Source organism: Kryptolebias marmoratus, linkage group LG15 (genome assembly GCF_001649575.2).
Source record: "Kryptolebias marmoratus isolate JLee-2015 linkage group LG15, ASM164957v2, whole genome shotgun sequence".
Lineage (NCBI taxonomy): Eukaryota > Metazoa > Chordata > Actinopteri > Cyprinodontiformes > Rivulidae > Kryptolebias > Kryptolebias marmoratus.
The window spans coordinates 17,366,438-17,380,189 of NC_051444.1; the positions used below are offsets into that span (position 1 = coordinate 17,366,438).

Here is a 13,752-nt window from a genome sequence, read left to right on the forward strand (position 1 = left end):
ATTGCACCAATACCAAAAGTCATAGCGGTCTTGTCATTAATGAGCTGAACGTTTTGATATATGAACGGTTGAAATAGCTGAAAAATTGCGGAACGAGTTAGATGCCGAAAAACGTACGGAATAGTGAAAGAAGAATAATAGATAAGAAAGAGAAACAGGAAAACAATTGTGTGAATGCTTAAAAGCATTCACACAATTATGTGAACTGACAACTATCATGTTCCTGCAAGTGCAATGAAATATTCTAAATAAAACATAAAAAGATATTGCCCCCAAATGTTTGAAAATTTTAAATATCTGTATGGTGACAGAAGCAGAGCAATAAGCTATTCTCATATACTGGTAATGTTACAGCTGCGTTAAAAAAAGAACAGAAAACCCCCCACAGCTGATGAGTCTCTGTACAGTACAGGGTCACAGGGCGCCATGCTGAAGAACTGTGGTGGTCAGGGACTAGCTGAGAATGTAAAATAGGCTGAAAAGTGAATCGTATGTGGGTGTTTGGGAGGAGACAGAGTCTCTGACTATTAATAGGCGTGAGATGCAAGGGAAAGCTTTCTCCGCTTCATTGCAGAGCGGAACGTAAGAACAGGCCGGCTAAGGACTACTCGAGCCTGAGTGCAAAAGGATGTGCGGAGGCAGATAAGAGTGGGACCCTCCCAAAGGGGGAGACGGGAGGTTTGGGATGTAAGCTGAAAGCCAGAGGATGAAGGAATATAAGAGGTCAGTTGCTCTCACTGTCAACATCTACAAATACAAAAGTACAAGATATACGAGTGAACGCTGCCACTTATATAACTACACAGATACGACCTTTTATCAAAGTAGTCATTTTTACTGTTGCTTAAACACGCACGCGTACACAATGAAGTGGCCTAAACATGTTCAGAGGCCCTGAGGAAAAAGGCAGGACATCGCCCTCCCTCCCTCCCTCCCTCCTTTGATGGCTAAGCATGACAACTCCTCCATTCAGAATAGAGGAGGAGATGAGGAGGCAAAGCACGAGGACGGTGACACAAAGAATCTCATTAGAGGCAGCCACAGCAGGGTGCTGGTACAATATGGCAGCAGCATTAGCAGCAACTGCAGTTCCAAATCTCTGCAATAAAAGACACATTCAGTGGCAGCAACACAAGACAGCATGGAGCAAAATCAGACTCGGTGGGCTAAAAAGAGAGGAGCGAGGGAGGAGGGAAACGTTAAGGGAGAAGCTACAGGCAGAATTTAAACGGCAAAAAAACATTAGTCTCCTATTATGACTAAGAACAGGGATTATACAGATTACCTGCTCAGTAAGTAATCCCAAATTGAGAAAAAAGATTCAGTATTTGCTGCCACGAAAAATAAGGTAGACACGCACAAGAGAAAAAACACAATGAAAGATGGGAACAGAAATGAAAAAAAGAAAAGATGCTCACAGATGGAAAGGACAGAGGTCAGGTGAACAAGGACACAGCAAGGGGGGAGGGAGGAGTTAGTAGTGTAGAGAGGTGGGTGTTTTATAACAGAAGCATGAAAGTGTAGAAAACAGACCTAACCCTAACCCTGTATCTAACACGCCTAAATATTAACAGCAGTCGTCTGTCAGTTCTAAAGCCAAGCATGAATAATACAGGCTCCACCCATCTATGACAGCACTGAATTATTAATTCACTACCACAGACTTGCATTAGCACAGGCTGTGGAGAACGCTGTGGGGTGGATGCACATTTTCCTGCTCTGACTCCGAAACATAAACGAGTTCACGCGCAGGAAGTGTCGGAGTGTACGGAGTCTCTGTGCCACATGCATATTCATACGGTCGCAGAAAGCCAGCCTGCTGTTTTCTCCTGAGTGCTGGGCTGCTTTTTTTTCACCCCTCGAGAAAAACACGATGCAGAACTGCTGACACCTTTCCCATTTAAAAAAAAAAAAAAAAAACTCCCCGGTACACACCTGTCATGATGCATCATCCTTTCAAGCTCAACAAGAACCATTCAAGAAATCAATCAAGCACCACTACCGCAAGGCTTATATTATGCTGAAAACGCGACATGATGCAGAATAACCATTCAGCAACATTAGAACCCAAGAGACAAAATTAACTAGGTCATTGCTTTCTTTTCATAGGCTCGATAATGAAATATAGCCTAATTAGCTTCACAAAGAACTGACAAATCTAAGACAGTCAAAGAAGCGTTGTGCTAAGTTATATCTATTTAGCTTTCTGAAGATTAATATAGATCTACTGCAATATTTACAAACCAGTGTTGATTTTCTTCCACTTTGTTTTTTTGACAAAGACTAAAAAACCTATCCACACAGAAAGTTAGGTAAAATACCTACCAAATATTATATTATCGAGCATAAAAGACAACAACACCAGCTGAAACAGAAAACAGGATGAGACGACAATAATATCAGTTTAGTCTGCAAGAATATACAGCCGTGTTAAAGTGGTTAGATGCCTGATAGTGCAGTTAAAAACATCTGCACCATGATAGCACGACTAAAGTCTCTTTTAACCAGTCCGTGACAACACTGGGTGGTATGGTAATAGTAACCGTGTGGGTTGAGAAAACCCAGAAAAACAGCGAGGCACACGAGGCAGAACACAGGAGACTTTTTTTTTTGCTAATGAAGGCTCGCTGTTTGCAGAGGCAGCAACTGCAAACCCTGCCTGCAGAAGAGCAGGGCTCAGGGATTTCTTCAGTAAATTTGTGAAAGCCCAACATACCGCATGTGATGATAACCCTATTCACACACGGCCCAGGGACAGACAGGCACAAAGCATGAAAAAAAAAAAATTGTTCAGATTCTTTGAAGTGGGGCTCTGTAAAAGGTTTTTAAACAACAGATATCTTGCGTGCCGCTTTAAACAAGTTTGGAGAAACAGGTAATTCTGACCAGACTGACGAGTTAACAGCTAATCTGAGCCGGGTCAGGACCAAAGTGGACCGCTGCCGCTATTGAACGATTCCAGTCGTATCACTTCTGAATCACATCGTTATTTACATGGAGTTCTATGGCTATTTTCAAACACAAATAGTGGCAACAGCAGCTAGCTATAGCACTTGTGAGGCAGCCTGAAGCACTTCCAGCAAGACAATTGAAATATTTCTGCCATAAAATCTCTGTAAGGTGAAAGTGACCGTGATGTGAAAGTTTATAAAATTTTAAAATTGTGAGTCTGTTTTTTTTAGACTTGAAGTAATCCACTTAGTGCTGGTCCAGAAAGGGACTAGCCTTTAGCTCATCAATCCGGTTAGAAACAAAACACTATTCTCCAAACCGAAGCTCTTCAAAAAGCTACCTACAACAGGTAAGATATTCATAATATTTGTAATCTTTACACAAAGCTCATTTAAAAGATTTTAAACAGGTCTGATGTATCAGAATATGTTAGTGTTCACATGGATAAACCTACAGATAACACAGATTCAATTAGCTTTTAAAATGTTCTACGCAGAAATGTTTTAAAGAGCTAACAATTCAAAGCATATAATGTACAATATTTAGATGATAATTAGAGCTGGGGGGTAAAATCTGAACATTGTGAACAAAGAATATTTTTAGATCAATTATCAAATGCCAAAAACAGATTTTGATATTAGACAATAATATATGATAATATTTTAGAAATTATTAAGCAATTTTCTGCACATATTTTTTTATACATGATCCAATCTCTGCTGGAATGAACAGCAGAAGAAACAACATAAAAACATCCTGATTACAGATTGTAGTTAAAACACAACGAGACAAAACCTTGAAAATGCGCCAGCAGTGAATGTCTATAAATGTAATCAGACACGATTGTGTTCAGGGGGGGCTACAAGCATCATTACTTTATAGAAGCGCAAATAAAAAAAGACAACTTAAGAACAAACATCACAGTGGTAAAAGAAGGTACCTTTCATTCCAATAACAATACATAGTGCTGTGTTCGTCTGAGCTGCTGTAAAAGCAGGAAACTGTTTTTTGGCAGCCATAATAATTTACAACCTATCATTTATCTACCCCGCATCTCCTACTGTAGGTTAACACTGAAAGGAGACAAATCATCAGCTAAGGAAAATCAGCATTTTTTTTTCAACGATTGTTGCATTTTACTTTTTCAAAAGACTGAAGGAGAAACTTGAAATGAGTGGCTTCGTTTTCATTCGATGCTGACCCCAACATATCAGCAAAAATAGCAGAGCATTTGTGAGTAGCGGCTACACAACGTGTGTGAGCCAAAAGTGACAGTTGTTACTTGAGAGGGAAGAGATGGTGTGTGAATGTGAAGTGAGCAGTTATTGTAAAAAAATATATCCTGTATAAGTTATTTTACTGGTTGATATGAACTTAATGAGGGGAAAACCCCCACATTTGTTACCTAATAAGGAGACGGTTAGAATACTTTGATATAACTCTGGTGATTTAATGATATTTTCCCTAGCTTGACACATATGCTTGTGGAAGGTAGCCAGAGTTAATTTCATTACTGAGTGCGGTAATAAAGTTTTGATACATTTATAGTACATCATTGCAGTACAGCACCTCATGGCTGAGCTAAAAAAAACAACTGCATACTTGTCAGTAAACATTTAAATTCAAAAAGGTGATTAGACAATCAGCAGGCGTAATCACCATGTCTTAATCATACAAACCCTAGTTGTTGAGGTCTGCATAGCCCCCCCCCCGAGGAAGAAGAACATGGAGACACTTCAAGAACAATAGATATAATTACACAAAGCTAACATCAGCGACTCACTTCTAACCATTTCATGATCACAGCTGCTTGACAAGAGAGAAGATTCGTTTTCCAAACTACTGTATTCATCACACATTGCTACATTTACTGAATGGTCTCAAATGAAGTATTTTTAAGTGACGTAGGACCACGTTTCAAGCAAGGCTTTCAGATAAATGATCGGTACTAAAAACAATCAATTCTGAATAGCAAGAAATTACGATTGAAGTATTTTCATTGACAGAACACATGAATGCTTGAAAATTTATCCATATAACTGAACACATAAAAATACTAATAAACCATTTCCGTTAATGTTCAACAGTTCAAGCAGCAACTGAAGAAACAAGGACCATGACAATGTGACTGTGGTATTCTTGGCTCCTTGGATTTCTATCCATGGAAAATGATACAAGACTAAATGTACAACATTTCAGCAAATCATGAGCTGTTGTGTAAGAAAAACATGGGCAGATGGAAGTCAAAATCAACATCAACAATCCAATTATTTGGGATATTCTCTCATTTATGAACAAAAAAAAACAACAAGAAAAGCACAGAACATCAAGTGAAGATCACATAAAAACATGACTAACAACCTCGTATCAAAGCAGACTAAATTCAGTTCGGTTCTCAGTATTCTCCGTCACATCATAAGAGGCATTTTCCTGAATCTTTGTGCAGTTGAGTCATTCAAACTACTCTGAAGTGCAGCAAGGAACAGATAAAAAGGAAGTGCAGGAGTCTACCTGCCGAGACAGGATACATTGTCATCATCGTCAGTGATTCACATCATTGTAGGACCATCAAAATAACTTCAACTGAGTTTAATATTTCTATAAATAGAGGGAGAGAAAAAAACAAAACAAAACTCAACTTCATGCTGACTCCACTGCTTTGTCTCCACTTCCCCAATTGGTCTAATTTTGAAGAGCATCAGTGATCCCGACACAGGTGTGGCGTGTTGAAGGGCAGACAGACCGGAGAGCAGAAGTAACCCGGGGAATACCAAAATATATCAAACACAATAGCAAAAGATTACAACTAAATATTTCTACATAAAAACCTGATGCCAGGCCATCAAGCTACACAATGAAAGATTAATAATTAGATATTATGCTTTTTACATTCATTGCATCATACTGGTCATATACATTATAAATATACAAGATAGATGAATCCAAGTATGCATCTAATTAAAAGAAAAAACACTTCAAATGCAAAAGAGATGCTCGTCCATTCCATAAAGACTTGGATGTGGAAGAAATTACCTTTTTCAAAAGGGACAAATTATTAGTCTTCTTTAAGCAAACAAAACAAGCTTGATAAAATCAGTATAACTTCGTCGTGATGTCATTTAAAAAAAGATTAGAAAATTGTAATATGAAGGATGAAGAAGAGTGGATATGTTCAGAGCCATCATTGGTGAAGAATTTGATGGGTCATTTATTTGAAAAATAATGATTTGATAAAGTTGTGAAATGCTTGATAAAGTTTTAGGACAAAATAAAACAAAAAAAACCCAAATAAAATAGCAATTTACTTTTAAAGCAATGCAATGTACTTTTCAAACCTTGAAAGCGCAACATTAAAATTTAAGCTTTTTCAAGGAGTTATTCATCAATTTATCAAGAGTTAGTTATTTCAACTAGCTGCTCATTTCACAGAGGAATAAGTCTCTGCCTCAAAAACTACAACAACAAAACTCATTAAATTAATATCTACAATACACTCAGGGAATGGTATTGTCTTTTACCCATCTATTAGAGGTGTAGAAACTTAATGACAGAGAATCACAATGCAAATCCAGACGAGGGGATCAAAAAAAGAAACTATGTGTAAGGTGGAAATCTACATACAATTACCGCTGTTTAACTCTTGTTTATTTTCACAACAAAGTTTGACAACGAGTATCCGAACTATTGTGGTAAATTTATCTGCAAAACAGAAAAGAGCAACACTTCTTGCAGCCTTATGTCAAGCTAGCGTGATAATACAGCAGAAGCTCAGCAGGAAGTGCTACAAAAACTGTTTTGACTGCTGACGATGCAGGACATAAGATTTTACCAAATTACTGAAAAATAAATAATATTGAACACACAAGATATGTAAAATTTGCCAGATAAAAATACTATGATGATATTAAGGAACCATTTTGCCTCTTTTCACCCAGACTTAAGTGACACAAGTGTTGATTAATAAAACAGGGAAAAAAATGAGGCGTTGTTAACATAATGCTCCAATTCAGATGGAGCAGAGAAGCAAAACAAATCTGTGACATTTACTGGCTTCATTCAGCTAGAAGAACGTCGATGTCTCTTTAGCTGTTAAAAACCACCAGTGTTTTAGAGTTCCACCGCATGATTCATTTTAAAGAAATTGGCTTTAGCTTCACAATCAAACTAAAGTCCAGATAAAGAATACTGAAAGCAGAAGATGCACGAAATCGGTAATTTCTGTTATTCAGCAGAAAACTGAGGTGGTCCACAGAGATGCTGGTTACAAAGAAAGGTGGAGCTTTTCACATGAAAGACTGCAAGCATATTTTTGAAAGCGGTAACTTAAAAAAAAGGCAATATTTAAAAAAAATGTGTGATGTGCAAAATTATTCTTTAATATTGCGATGATGATAGCAATTGAAAAACCCCCACATTTTATTCTCTCTTCCCTGTCATCTAAACCAGGTGTGGGATCAAGGCCAGTGACAGTGTGTAGGATTGATGAAATATATTATTAGCACGCAGAACATGAATGAATGGTGCTTGAAATGTAATGGCCTATGATTTATTGCAGTCCAAGCAGTCTGTTGCTGTATCGATGTTGCGCAGCCCTTACTAGACCATTTAAAAACATTGGTACTGTATGTATAGTTCTTCAGCAATCTGAGGATGTTAGACATTAAAATGTATCCTAGACGCAACATATAAACAGGTGAATTGTAAGTGAATCAAATTTTGAAACTAGTAGAAATTCACATTTCAAGACATTATTTTTATTTTTTTTAAATCACTCACTGCCAAAAGCAAAGAGGTATAATGTTTCTGCTTGTGTCCATGTATGTTTGTCTGTCGAAATAGAAAATATCTCATGAACCACTGGACGGACTTAAATGAAACTTCCATAAAGTGATCATCGGATTATCAACAACCGATTACTTTTAGCGTCAACACAACTCAAGATGGCCACCACAGATAATCAAAAATGGCTGTAACTCAGCCAATTTTACAGATATCAATCTAGAACTTGATGTGGTAGTAGCTGAGAGTCATTAACACAAACTTTGAATGTAAACACATCTCGCAATATCACAAAATCAGTCAGGTTATTTACAATGTTTGACAAAATATCTCTAACTCTGTCATTTCTCATCATATGATGATCTTAGTTTAAAACTCTGGCATGAAACTCAGTGGATAATATGCATTCTGTCGAGGAATGGTAGGCCTTTAATAGATAACAGGTATTTATAGAGGAAGCAGATGCCAAGTTAACACTAACACTGAATTATCAGAAGGCCAGTTGGTTGTTGATTTATAGATTATATTTGAAAATAATTGTATGCTGATCATGTCTGAATGAAGGCGTTGGAATGGAAGTCAAATGTTTATTAGTACCTTTAAATTAGGCAGACTACCAACTAACCTGAAAAGAGCAAATAAAGACAAATTAAAGACTATGCCTCAGTTCTCTAAAGAACACCCAGTATCATCACATTCAAAACGATATTCCAGCAGCACAAAGCCATCTGCTCCCGAGCTCATCTGCACGATTCTGGTCAAAGCGAAGATGTCCAACTGTTCCTTCTCAGCAAACACTTCTCTCCAACCTCATTAGTTCAAATCGGCTCTTCCAAAACACACACCCGTGTCATCAAGCCGACCTGTCATTAGGGTAGCAGCGACAGTATTGACCAAGTTTACAGTGCACATTAGGGCGCCTCTAATAAACACTACTGGGGTGGTTAATGAGTTATAAAGTGGTAAAAGAAAAAGGAGTCCACCCCAGAACAGGTGAGTTGACCTGAAACATTTCCCTGCTTGGTATTCCTCAATGCCAATGCTAATTTTTATATTGTCTCTACTTTTTTTCTATTTTAAATGCCGCCACAAGTTCAGCAGTGACATCTGATCAGAGAAATTAGATGTCAAGCTGTCTGAAATGCTAGTGTCTAGAAATGTCAGATTTCCACCATACTTCAGCCGAAGGATTACCAGCAGGAAACCTCTGAAGCCTGAAGGTGAAACACTGGCTCGCATCTCATTGGCTAGTCAGAGGTCGCAGCGGTCAGAGCCTCCCGGCCGTCAAGGAGATCCCCAACCACTGCCCAGACAGAGAGGCTGAGCTGAATTTACATGAGATTTCTGAAGAAATACCACTACTCTGCTGGTGGCAAGAGAAGAGACTTGGGTCTGTGTTATCTGAAGAGAATAGATGATAAAGAAGTGGATGACAAAAATGCAATGCATTGTGAAGACATCGAGATGGGTTTTGTTAGACAAAACAAAAAACAACTTCATATCCAATTCTATGTGCCTCACAGACACAAAACTACAAAAACACTGAAACTGGACTAAATTAGTCCAGCCCAGAAAACCTACTGCCTTTATAATAAATAGTGAAGGCAAGCGGGTAATACAGTCACGGTTTAAACAGGAATGAAACTAGGCAGAAAGTTGGGTTTTATACTCACACAGAAACTGTACTGACCACTTCCATAATGAGAACCTCACAAACAAAACAAAACAAAACAAAAATGTCTGGTACTACTGTATGATGCACCTACACTGACTCTAAAAGAGGAAGCGGTGCAGGTGCGGATCTACTGTTGGTCTCACGTTTTTTTTAAGTGTTCGTGCACAAGTGGACTGTGGTACAATTTGCCTCTTTGCATCTTGGTCTACAATGAAAATGCATCACTGAATGTGCATGCACCGTAATAGATTCAGTGAACTGTGCATGTGCTACTAGCAACAGTGTTAATTATTTTACAGCTACAAACCTTATGCCAAACAAATCTTTAAAAAAAAAAAAACATAAGCTGAATGCATCTATGCAGAGTGATTCTATATAAGCTACCATGCAGGATCTTCCATCACGTGCCAATGTACTGTTGCTCATATGCATCAGTATACTGTATGCTATAGATTCATAGATAAATCCTGAATCTGTTATTACATTTACTGATGAGAAGTCTGGAGGAGAACAAGCTAAGCCTTGCCATGCCTGTCTTGGACAAGCTTCAAATGTGCAATGAGATGGTCAGCGGACAGACAGGGGAGCCATTTCTTGCCTGCTGAGCACATAAGCCAGGCTCAGAGCTTAACATGAGACAGCAACACAGCTCAACTTCTTGCAGCTTTGAGGATCAATCAGACAACCCCACAGCCCGACATCGCTAATTAAAAAAGGGGCCGACGTGTAGCTTATTTCTGCAGACTTGTTCTGCCACCTCAAGCCCTCATCTAGCTGCACCCGAACAGGGCTAATCCTGTGTAGCCATCAGTGAAATGGAAGAGGGTTACAGGCAAAGAGAAGGACGAAACGTAGAGAACAAATTGATGTTCAGGACGTTCATCTGCAAAGCTTCTGCCACCTTACTAGAAGAGTTATAAACAAAATGGCAAAAGAAGTCTGTTTAAAAAGAGAGATAATAAAACTTAGACTTAGGACAGATCCAAAAGGTGCCATGTTTGACATCCCATCATACAGGCAGCAGTTCAGCTCTGACAGACACAGCATATGGATTCCTAACATGCTGCAGTCTGGTCATCCAAATTCCTTAGAGGATAATGAATGCCAAGCCCCCACTCTCCCACCCAATTCAAAAAGTCAACAGATTTCTCTAATAGACAATCCAAAGCTCTCATCGTCAGCACTGCACCCACTTAACCAGCATGGGAGCCAGAAAGGGGACCTTCTGATCCAAGTGATTTATTTTGTTTTTCATTTTAAATCCTAAAAACGATCAAGGATCGCCTCTAAACGCGCCGCGTGTTATGTAGTTCTCAGAGAGTTGAAAAAGTCAATCAAATATAATCCAAGACACCCGCAAAACGCCTTTCTCTTTGGAATCTGTCCCTTTGCCACTGATGTTGTTCTGATTCCAATGTAAAAGTGATACAACGGAGGTCAGTCACCTAAACTTCATGGGAACTCAACGTGAAGTAGTATTACACAACGGGGAGTCTCACACATTGTCAGTCTTGCCATGGCTTGCAAAGGTATGAACATTTCAACATTACAGACCTGGAGGAAGTGAGGCTAAACAATGAAAGGACAGCAGTCAGTGTATGTGATAAACCCACAAAACATCACAACTACCAATAAAATTTGTCTGTAAGCCTTTTACTGAGCTGTAGTACCGCCACAATGGATTGTTATAGATTAAACTGAACTGCTAACCTCCAGATCTAAAGAAAAAACTAGGTTCCTGTGGGACAAAGAGTGAAAGATACACCTCACAGAAAAGCATGATCAGTAAAGAGATGCAGAATCATCTGAAACTCAGACAAATCCTTCCTTGTCCAAAAGGCAGAAAGATTTCTATTATCGATAAGGATTGTCACACTCTTTTTGGGGAGCAAAAACAATACACAAAAACAACAATCAAACACAGAAAAACTCAGGATTTGAAAGCCTAGCATGCACATGTTTTGTTGTTTAAATCTCTCACTAGCTTAACCTCTACAGTGGGTTCCTCCCCCTTTTCACTCAGCGTTACAATCGTGTAAAACAGTGTCCTGCATGGCTTCTTCTTTTTACTCACACTCAGTCCTAATTACGGTCCTTCACTCGTTACAACACTAAACCACGCCGTGTTAACCGAGAAGAGGAAAAAAAAGGGAAAACATCAAGACCATGAAGACACAATACGAATTTGTCCGACTATGGAAGCAGTAAGGAGGGGGGCGACTCGGTGATTTGGGGCACCAAAGCGCCCATGACATAACTACGTGTAAAACAGGCGAACAGAGCAAACATAACTCTAACAGTTTATTTGTGTGGGGTGTCTGTGTTTCATCCCACTGTTAAACCGAACTGCTATGTTACAGAAGGGGTAAAAAAATAACCTGCGAGACCTAGCATAAGCGTTGTCCGATAATGGATCTTGTGACGTTACAGTGATCGTTAACTAAAAGCTAAAGCTAACGCCATAGCCAGGTTAATCGTTAGCTCCGGTTCTGGTTCACTTCAACTCTGCCCGAGGAATGTAAAGCAGAGTCCGAAACGTAAAGCGTAAAAAAAAACCACACACACAACAATGGCATTCTCTTTTGAGTCTCGGGCTGTTGCTGCCTGCAACACAAGAGACAAAACCAGTCAACTCACCCAAAAGATACCACCGCGGTGTCGAGCAGATGCTGCTGCGGATCAGCGATGAAGGTCCATTGGGATAGCTCCTGCTGTTGGGCGCATCCGGTGTTCGTGGCCGTGATATCAGGCAATCCCAAACGTGGCTTCGCTTTCACGATTGTCTGCTCTCTGACTGCATATGTGTGTGTGTTTGTGTGTGTCTACAACAAGGCCCGCTGCTGGAAGGAAATGGTCTCCCCGCTAAGTCAAACGGGAGGCGCATGCGCAGAGGACTAACAAAGCCGCGGGGCTGAACGGCTCGCGAGCACAGCCACGTGGCCAACAGGTGAAGACTTGTTACACCGCCTACAAGCAGAATAGGCTTCAGATTTAAAAACTGTTTCATACCTATATTAAGAAGCAGTGCATTATGATTTACATATATTTTATATTTCTGAGGATATGTTAAGCGATACTTTATTCCATTGATCAATTATTGTTAAACTCAAAACTCATCCTGTGTATTTTTCCTTTTTTTCACAAAAACATGCTAAAGACGCTCATTTTGTTTGGCAACATGATCAAATTTTTCAAAACCAATAAATGCCAAGATTTTCAACGCAAATCCGCTAAACCTGATTCTCCTTCTAACACATGTTGAAGATTTCCTTCCTTTGTTCTTCACTCTTACCCCTTGCCTATCTCCTCTTTTGAATTAAAACTTCAAATAAATTTCAAAAACACTTCATTTTACATGTTTTTTAAAAGCAATTTATTCTCCTTTGTTTACTAAATTATTAAAAGTATCTGGAGAGATTTCAATGAAAGTTTAATGACATAATCGGTGGGTGTACATCTACAACTGATTAACTTTTGGAGTCTGTCCAATTTAAAATGGCCACCACAGCTGACGGGCTTTACAGAATACAAAAAATGGCTATGTTTCAGTCAGTTTTACAGATGTTGAAATAAAGTTTGATGTGGTAGTAGGCGAGAGTCGTCCTCAGTATCACAAGTTCTTGCGTTATCAAATGAGAATATATTTAGTTTTATTTTATCATTCTATTGTCTGGAGTCTTCAGCAGGTGAAGTTGATTCAACTCTGCCTCTTTAAAGATCATTTTTGTAGCTATTTTCCGAATAAACCAAGGTCCAAGACGCTTCAGGTTTCTACCAATTGAATAACCCCTGTTCAAATCAAACTACAGAAGCCTGCTTATAAAATTCAAATACAAATTCATTAAATAACAAATATAAAAAGTCAGACAATGAATGCTGAATTCTATGGAGTCTTCCAACTTGCCAGATTTACATTTTTACTTTAAACATGATGTTCTGTCTTGTACATAAATAAAAGGTGTTTAAACAATTCTTACAGTTGACACAAGCCTACAGTTTAATATATATATATATATATATATATATATATATATATATATATATATATATTTTGCTTTGTTTTGTTAAAATTAACAGTTGCAAAATCAAAGCCTCAAAACAAGATCAAGAGTAGGTCACGGTGGTAGATGTGTCAAAAAATATAATCCTCAGGTTTTTCTACATTCAAAGAGCCATAATCCTAGAAAAATAAATCTGGTTTAAGATGTTTAAATCCCTGGAATGTGTACTTAGACGATGAGCCAGAGGGGGTGGTCCGTACCACCTGGGGTGACGAATGGTCATTATTTTTACGAAGGCCTGTATCCATAGAGATACATGGTGGTAGCATTACAGATTTGGTATGT

The 13,752-nt window shown here is 38.7% G+C and overlaps 1 protein-coding gene across 1 annotated transcript in view; it reads right to left on the minus strand.

Moving 5' to 3' along the window:
* The window catches only part of LOC108243346 (C-terminal Src kinase), a 40,086-nt gene extending 27,800 nt beyond the window's left edge, over positions 1-12,286 (minus strand). The window contains exon 1 of the mRNA XM_017428713.3: positions 12,044-12,286. The gene's annotated coding sequence lies outside the window, so the exon portion shown is untranslated. The remainder of the gene's footprint in view (positions 1-12,043) is intronic.
* Between the last annotated feature and the right edge of the window lie 1,466 nt (positions 12,287-13,752).